This window comes from Delphinus delphis, chromosome 12 (genome assembly GCF_949987515.2).
Source record: "Delphinus delphis chromosome 12, mDelDel1.2, whole genome shotgun sequence".
Taxonomy (NCBI): domain Eukaryota; kingdom Metazoa; phylum Chordata; class Mammalia; order Artiodactyla; family Delphinidae; genus Delphinus; species Delphinus delphis.
Genome location: NC_082694.2, coordinates 15247051 through 15255703, shown reverse-complemented (window position 1 = coordinate 15255703; position 8653 = coordinate 15247051). Strand labels below are relative to the sequence as shown.

Here is an 8653-nt window from a genome sequence, read left to right as displayed (position 1 = left end):
GAGAAAATTGCTCTTTTTTATTTATTTTATTTTTATTTTTTTAAATTTTTATTGGAGTATAGTTGCTTTACAATGTTATGTTAGTTTCTACGGTACAGCAAAGTGATTCAGTTATATATATACATATATGTACTCTTCTTTAGATTTCCTTTCCCTTTAGGTCACCACAAATCATTGAGTAGGGTTCCCTGGGCTAAACAGTAGGTTCTCATTAGTTATCCATTTTATGCACAGTAGTTTATACAAGTCAATCCCAATCACCCAGTTCATCCCACCCTCCCTTCCCCCCTTGGTAGCCCTAAGTCTGTTCTCTACATCTGTGACTCTATTTCTGCTTTGCCAATAAGTTCATCTGTACCATTTTTCTAGATTCCACATATGTGATATTATACGATATTTGTTTTTCTCTTTCTGACTTACTTCACTCTGTTTGACAGTCTCTAGGTCCATCCACGTCTCTGCAAATGGCACTATTTTGTTTCTTTTTATGGCTGAGTAGAAAATTGCTCTTTTATTGTTTTTTCAAAAAGTTCCAACGTAACGTGTGCAATAAAGATCACACATCTTAAGAGTATGGCCTAATGACTTATTACATAGATAGATGATGTTAGATAGATAGATAGATAGATAGACAGATCTCCCAGGTTAACACCGTCCAGATCACCACAGACTACTTCTGTCTCCCCAGAAGTCTCCCTCTGTTCCCTCCCAGGTCAAATCCTCCCCTCCAAGGTAAGCGCCATTCTGCTTTCCGTCACCATAGATTAGTTTTGCCTGCTTTTGAATTTCATAGCAATGGAATCATGCCGGATGTACTCTCTGGGCATCTCTTACTCAACATAGCATCTGCAGGATTCCTCTCTCTGGCTGAGACTGAGCATAGGGCTTTTGGGTGTTCGCAGTCATAGGTTTGCATGTGGCCGTGCAAGCCTGTTCCAGCTTGTCCCTTCCTAGATCGTGCAGTTATCTCACCTTCCTCCCTCACAGCACACAGCTGTATAAATGCACAAATAAAAGTCCTTTTTTTTTTTTTTTTTTTTTTTTGTGGTACGCGGGCCTCTCACTGTTGTGGCCTCTCTCCCGTTGCGGAGCACAGGCTCCGGACGCGCAGGCTCAGCGGGCCCAGCCGCTCCGCGGCATGGGGGATCTTCCCGGACCGGGGCACGAACCCGCGTCCCCCGCATCGGCAGGCGGACTCTCAACCACTGCACCACCAGGGAAGCCCCCCAAAAGTCCATTTTTTACAATGTAAATGTATTTTTTTTCCTGACTACAAAACTTACACATACTCATTTCTTTTTAACAGATCTTTATTGGAGTATAATTGCTTCACAATACTGTGTTAGTTCCTGTTGTACATACTTGTTTTTAAAAAAAGAAAGAAAGGAATTCTAGTTTTGAGAAGCTTGCATGGCTTACCCAAACACAGCCAGTCCATGGGCTGGTCAGTGGCCTTTGACCTGTGTATCCTGGCTCCGAAAAACAAACTGGGTCAGTCACATTCTCTGTCTCAGGAATGTGACCTCTCGAACTCAGAGGGAAGTTGCATTTGCTGGAGACATTGGTCCCACTTGGACTGTGTGTAGTGCTCCTCAGACCTTCCTCCAGGACCAAGGGGGCTATTTCCCCAGCTGCCAGCCTTCTTGTTCCAACTCAGGACAGCTCTCAGAGGCCATCCCAGCTCCAGAGCGCCTTGTGGCTTGGGCTGAGGCCCTTGCTGAGACCTCTTGGCTGCCCAGTTTCTCCTATTGCTTGCTTCTGCTTCTCCCCACCATGCCTCCACCTCCCCATCCCAGGGGCATTAACCCCAGGGAACAGCACAATAAACTTCCTGCCCACTAATCTCCACCTCAGAGTCTGTTTCCTGGGGGACCACTCTGCCACCGGTGGAAAGAAAGGATGATGCAGAAGAATCAAGTGTGCCCCCCAGGTCTTTCCCTTCTGACCTGGTGAGCCCTGTATCTTCTTCCGTGGGGTTGGGGTGGGGGGAAAAGAAGCTCGCCCACCTCTCATACATGCCCCCCACCGCCATGCTCCTGCACATCTGTCCTCCTGGAGAATTGCTCACCTGACACTCAGGGTCTCCAAAGGAAAAAGACAAGTTTTGCAGACAGGCAAGGCCAGATCTAGGATTACCTATCTGAGCTTTAGTTTCTTCGTTTGTAAAATAGGCCTTTGCCAAGGTCACTGCACCCCCTGTGTCTTTCCTATCACCCTCCATTTCCTTCCACGGTTCCTACTTCCACCGTCCCTTATTTGGTCTCCCCTCCCCAATCTGTTACCGAGTCCAAGCTCACTCTGCTCGCCACACGACAGGACAATAAATCAGATGAGGTGTTGAGACAAGGAATAGTGACTTTATTCAGAAAGCCAGCAGACCGAGAATATGGCGGACTAAGGTCCCCAAATAACTGTCTTATGGGGTCTAGATGCCAGATTCTTTTATAGAACCGGGGGAGGGGGAGGGGAGGAAGTAAAGTAAAACGGCCATCAGTCTTACAAAGCATCTCGCATGGCCTGCATGGGGGAGGGGATGTGTTAATTTCTTCTTTCCTGCAGCCATTCACACGTGGGCAGGGTCAGAATGCCTCCCTGTGAGCTGAACAAAGGCCCTTTAGTTTAACATTCAGGCAGAGGGGCAGGGTTCTCTGTGGCAGGCCATTATGTATGATTATAATAAGAAAAGCAACGAAAAGCAAATGTTAACCTATAAGAAACAGATCCAATATGGGGTCAGATTTGTCTCTTCCCTGTTACAAATCCACCCTCTACACTTCACCCAACAGCACTCACCAGTGCTGTGGAGGTGGTACAGCAGGGCACGGGTTCATATGGGATGGACATTTTACTGGGGAAAATGGGATTGATGACCGCTTTCACAATTAGCCATTTCATGGCAGTTATGTGAGAGCATTGTTCCTGATCAGAGCTCTTTAGCAGAGTGGGCTTTCAGAAGCCCCATTAAAAAAATTTTTTTAAATTTTATATTGGAGCATAGTTGATTAGAAATGTTGGGTTAGGGGACTTCCCTGACAGTCAGTCCAGTGGTTAAGACTCCATGCTTCCCCTGCAGGGGACGTGGTTTCAATCCCTGGTCAGGAAACTAAGATCCTGCATGCCACGTAGCCAAAAAAGATAAAAAAGAAATGTGTTAGTTTCAGGTGTACAGCAAAGTGATTCAGTTATACATATACAGATATCTATTCTTTTTCAAACTCTTTTCCCATTTAGGTTATTACAGAGTATTGAGTAGAGTTCCCTGTGCTATACAGTAGGTCCTTGTTGGTTCCCTATTTTAAATATAGCCGTGTGTACATGTCAATGCCAAACTCCCAATCTATCCCTCCCCGCCACACACACCCTTCCCCGCCCTGGTAATCATAAGTTTGTAACCAAGCTGGACCTTATGGGGCCTTCCAGTGACAGGCCTTCCCCCATATCCTCTGCTTTAGCTCCTCTCTGAAGAACATAGATAACAGTATTTGATGCACATTTCCTGAGTTGTTTTACAGATGTGGAAACCCCTTACCAAATGGAAGATGTAACTACTTGTTGGCCATGAGCTCGGAGCCCCAGGCCTCCTGGAGCCTATAGGTTGATAATGTTAACCCCTGTGACACCACCCTGTTACCTCACCATCAGCCAATCAGAGAATTGTGCACGAGCTGATCACATACCCTGCAACCTGCCGCCCCAAACCTGGCTTTTAAAAATGCTTTGCCAGTGCTCACTTCGGCAGCACATATACTAAAATCGGAACGATACAGAGAAGGTTAGCATGGCCCCTGCACAAGGATGACACGCAAATTTGTGAAGCGTTCCATATTTTTTGAAAAAAAAAAAAAAGAATATCAATGCTTATACAATCAGAATAAAAGTAAATATCAAGTACAAAAAAATAAATAAATAAATGCTTTGCCAAAACCCTTCAGGGAGCTTGGGGATTTCAGAGCATGAGCCACCCATCTCCTTGCATGGCCCTGCAATAAACCTTTCTCTGTTCCAGACTCCGATGTTTTGGCTTGTTTGGCCTCACTGTGTATCAGGCATGTGAATTTGTGCTAACAAGTTCATTCTCTAAGTTTGTGAGTCTGTTTCTGTTTTGTAAATAAGTTAATTTATATCATTTTTTTAGATTCCACATATAAGCGATATCATATGATATTTGTCATTCTCTGTCTGACTTACTTCACTTAGTATGCTGATCTCCAGGTCCATCCATGTTGCTGCAAATGGCATTATTTCATTCTTTTTAATGGCTGAGTAATATTCCATTGTAAATATGTACCACGTGTTCTTTATCCATTCATCTGTCAATGGACATTTAGGTTGCTTCTAGGTCTTGGCTATTGTAAACAGTGCTGCAATGAACATTTGATTGCACGTATCCTTTCAAACCATGGTTTTCTCCCGATACATGACCAGGAGGGGGATTGCTGGATCATATGATAGCTCTATTTTTAGTTTTTGGTTTTTTTAAATATTTATTTACTTATTATTTATTTTGGCTGAGCTGGGTCTTAGTTGTGGCATGCAGGATCTTCATTGCGGCATGCGGACTTCTGAGCTGCGCACGTGGACTCTTAGTTGTGGCGTGCATGTGCAATCTAGTTCCCCGACCAGGGATAGAACCTGGGTCCCGTGAATTGGGAGTGTGAAGTATTACCCACCAACAGGGAAGTCCCTCTGTTTTTAGATTTTAACGAACCTCCATACCGTTCTCCATAGTGGCTGCACCAATTTACATTCCCACCAACAGTGCAAGAGGGTTCCCTTTTCTCCACATCCTCTCCAGCACTTATTGTTTGTAGATTTTTTGATGATGGCCTTTCTGACCAGTGTGAGGTGATACCTCATTGTAGTTTTAATTTGTATTTCTCTAGTAATTAGTGATGTTGAGAATCCTTTCATGTGCCTCTTGGCCATCTGTATGTCTTCTTTGGAGAAATGTCTGTTTAGGTCTTCTGCCCATTTTTTGATTGGGTTGTTTGGGGTTTTTTTGATATTGAGCCGCATGAGCTGTTTGTAAATTTTGGAGACTAATCTCTTGTCAGTCACATCGTTTGCAAATATTTTCTCCCATTCTGTGGGCTGTCTTTTCATTTTGTTGCTGGTTTCCTTTGCTGTGCAAAAGCTTTTGAGTTTAATTAGGTCCCATTTGTTTATTTTTGTTTTTATTTCCATTACGCTAGGAGACAGCTCAAAAAAGATATTGCTGCAATTTATGTCAAAGTGTGCTCTGCCTATGATTTCCTCTAAGAGTTTTATAGTATCTGGTCTGACAGTTAGGTCTTTAATCCATTTTGAGTTTATTTTTATGTATGATATTAAAAATGTTCTAATTTCATTTTTTTACATGTAGCTGTCCAGTTTTCCCAGCACCATTTATTGAAGAGACTGTCTTTCCTCCATTGTATAGTCTTGCCTCCTTTGTCGTAGATTAATTGACCACAGGTGCATGGGTTTATTTCTGTGAAGACCCATTTTAATTAAATAGTGTCTCCCCAACCTGCCCAATAAAGTCTAGATTGTGAGCCCAATCCAGGGTCATGTGATCTGTGGGAACCTTATCTCCCATTACCTGGTACCATGTGCCTGTCGACTAAAAAAATATATGCACAACCTAAAAGTTGAGAGTTATGTTTTATTTGGTGGGAATTTTTAGGACTTCAAGCCCAGGAGGCAGTATCTCAAGTAACCCTGAGAGAACTGCTCCGAGGAGACTAGGTGGGGAGCTAGGATATATAGCAGTTTTGCAACAAAGGGCAGGTAGTAGGAAGAAAAGATTACTGTTAAGAAAACTAAATATCTCGGTTAAGGAATTTCGTGCTTTTCTATGTATGGAAAGATGCAAGAATCTGGGCTCACCTAAATCATTCTTTTGATTTGCACCTCAGCTATCTGTGGCCAGTATCCTGTGTTTTCGCACCCTGAGTTTCCTCAGGGCTCACAGTGGGGAGTGGCTGCAGTCTGATGGCTGCTACATGGCAGGTACTCTCTTCTTTCCTGAGTTCCCTCAGGGCTCACCAGCTCACCAGTGGTGGCTGCAATGGCTGATGACTGTGACATCCTTTGTTGACTGAAATGGCAGGCCATATTCCATTATTCACTCCCATGCCCCGAGATTCCCTAAACGTTCCCACCTCTTCACCTTTGCTCCTACTGACTGTACCTGCTGAGGCCCAGCTCCTATACCAGCTCTTCTACAAACCCCTCCTGGAACCCCCAGGCCACTGTTGCAGCATTTTGTTTGTACATTAATGATAGCATTTGCCATTAGCTGCCTTGTACTAAGGCTTAACTAGGTTAACTAGCTACAATGCTTCTTTCTTTAAAAAAAAAAAAAAGTGAGTGGCATGTCCTCATGGCTTGGTAATTTGTAAAATGCCTCCCGTTTTGCCAAACTTGGCACCAAAATTTATCATTCCTACAGATGAGTCAGTAGAAGGGAGAGTTCATTTATTAGCTTAGGTTTGGGAAAAATGCACAAGAAGGATAAGTGTCACCTGGCTGCCCCCCTCCCGGGATGAGCAGGCCTCAATGGAGACCTCACACAGGCCCCTCCCAGGAAAACCCCCAACATCTTCCCCGTTTTCCTGGGTGGGAGAGACTGTCCCTCCGCATGGAGCTAGGGGCCATTTGCAGGCCTAGGGTGGGTTTTCCCCACCATTCCCACCCCCCAGAGAGGGACTGGGAGTCAAGGACTCCCACACAATGTCTCCATTGACACTTGTGTCCAAGTCCGGTCTGGGTGCCATGGAAACCTCTCTTGGGAGCAGAGAGGGAAAGCAACAGCCCAGGCCTCCCACACTAAGCCCATTGTCCCCTGAGCCGGCCGCCCTCAGAAGGCTCTTATCACTGTCCGCCTGCCAGGCCTCAGCTCCAGGCTCCCCACCCCACCAGAGGCACCCGCTTTCCCCCTGCTGGCCCTGCCTAGCTGCAGGAATCTGTTTGCCTGGCAAACAGAGGCCCGAGACATCTGAGCCCCGTGCCCATCCCCCTCTCCATCCCCAATTACCATTTTACAGAGAGGAAGCTGAGGCTGGAGAGAGGCCGGGCCCTGCCCATGCTCGTTTCACCGCGTGGGCCTCTTAGCCCTGCTGGGAGCCAGGGGTTCAACAGATCCCGGAAGCAGCAAAACCCCCAGGGGCTGGAAGACCCCAAGCCAACCCAATCCAAAGTGAGGGTGTCAAAACCAGAAGGCGGGGCTTGTGATGACAGCACCGCCTCTCACCAGCTGTCACGCAGATGTCCCCAGGGCACTCCCTTCACAACAATATAACCAACAAGGACACCGCCCCCCAGGCTGGGGGAGGGGTGGGATGACCAGATGGGCAGTAAGAGGAACCTGGGCTTCGGACCAGCGCTGGGGGGGGGGGGGCTTCAGTCCCAGCTGGGTGACCTGGGAGAAGTTAGGTAACCTCCCCGAGCCTCAGCTTTACCATCTGTAAAATGGGAGCAGTAAACACTTTCGACACACCTTCCTGGGATGTGGTTAAGGACTGGACAGTTCAGTAAACGACGCCTTTAGCAGGGCACGGAGAGAGCAGTGGATGAACGGATCAGGTGCTCCTATTACCCATTTGACGACCTCTCCCCACAGCTCTGGGCACCAAGTCAGGCTCTCGGGGATAAAGGAGCCACAGGGAGCAAAGGGAGAGCCCTCAAGTGACCCCCAGAGAGGCCCGACCCCGCCTGAGGGAGAACGAGGCAGCAAATGCTTGAGTTGCAAGGGGCCCCCCTAACATTCCTGTTGGGGTTTTACACGGGGTGGCCAGTTAGTTCCTGGAATGTCCAAGAAAAACAAACTGGTTATTCTGAGTGGAATTGCAGCCTGGCTAAGGCAGGTGGGTCTGCTTTAAATTTAACACAGTGTTTCTGAGATTCTTTTCATCTCCTGGCCACCGCTGGTCTGTGGAGACATTACCTCACTTCACCTTCCTGCTCTGAGGCAGGGCAGCTGACAGGGAGTGGGCCTGGGGGTGGGATGAGAGGGGGTGCTGAGAGAGCCCCACCCCGGGCTCCTGGGGGCCGGAGCGAGCAGGCCGCCTTCCTCCAACAGCTCGGTCTACCTCTGGGGCTGGGGGGTCTGGAATTGGGGGATGCGGGGATGTTCCCACACGCAGTCAACCCCATCCTTGGTATTTAGCTGAGGAATCACGGCATTTGCAAATACGCTGCTTTCCCAGGAGCACTTGAAAAAGAACTTGGCGGCAGTTTCCCAAGTCCAAGGTTGGTCCCTTTCAAACATTTAGGAGCTGGGTGGCCGTGCCTGCTGGCTCCTCCCAGCATTCCAGTTGCTTTAGCTGGCAAACTGACAGGAGAGGCCAGCGTCCCCACGGGGTGCCTTAGGCAAAGGCGGAGTTCCCTTCTGGTTTTGGAAATTGCTTTTGGCCCGGCTTGCCAGCTTGCGGAGTCCTTGAAAATTCCAGAGCGTTGGAGGCAGACCCGAGTGTGTGAGTCCCAGACACCTAGACAAAGATTGCCTGATCTGACTCAGACCTTGAATGGCCTCATCTTTAAAATGGGGATAAGGGAGGACTTCCCTGGCGGTCCAGTGGTTAGGACTCCGCGCTTTCACTGCCGGGGCCCGGGTTCAGTCCCTGGTCTGGGAACTAAGATCCCGCAAGCCGCGTGGCCAAAAAAGTAGTAA

General features: G+C 47.4%; 1 non-coding gene across 1 annotated transcript; it reads left to right on the top strand.

The window, feature by feature from the left end:
* The first annotated feature begins 3723 nt into the window (after positions 1–3723).
* On the top strand, positions 3724–3830 carry LOC132435665 (U6 spliceosomal RNA). The gene has a single exon (XR_009521608.1). It is a non-coding gene; the product is annotated as a U6 spliceosomal RNA (small nuclear RNA).
* Positions 3831–8653: the final 4823 nt, after the last annotated feature.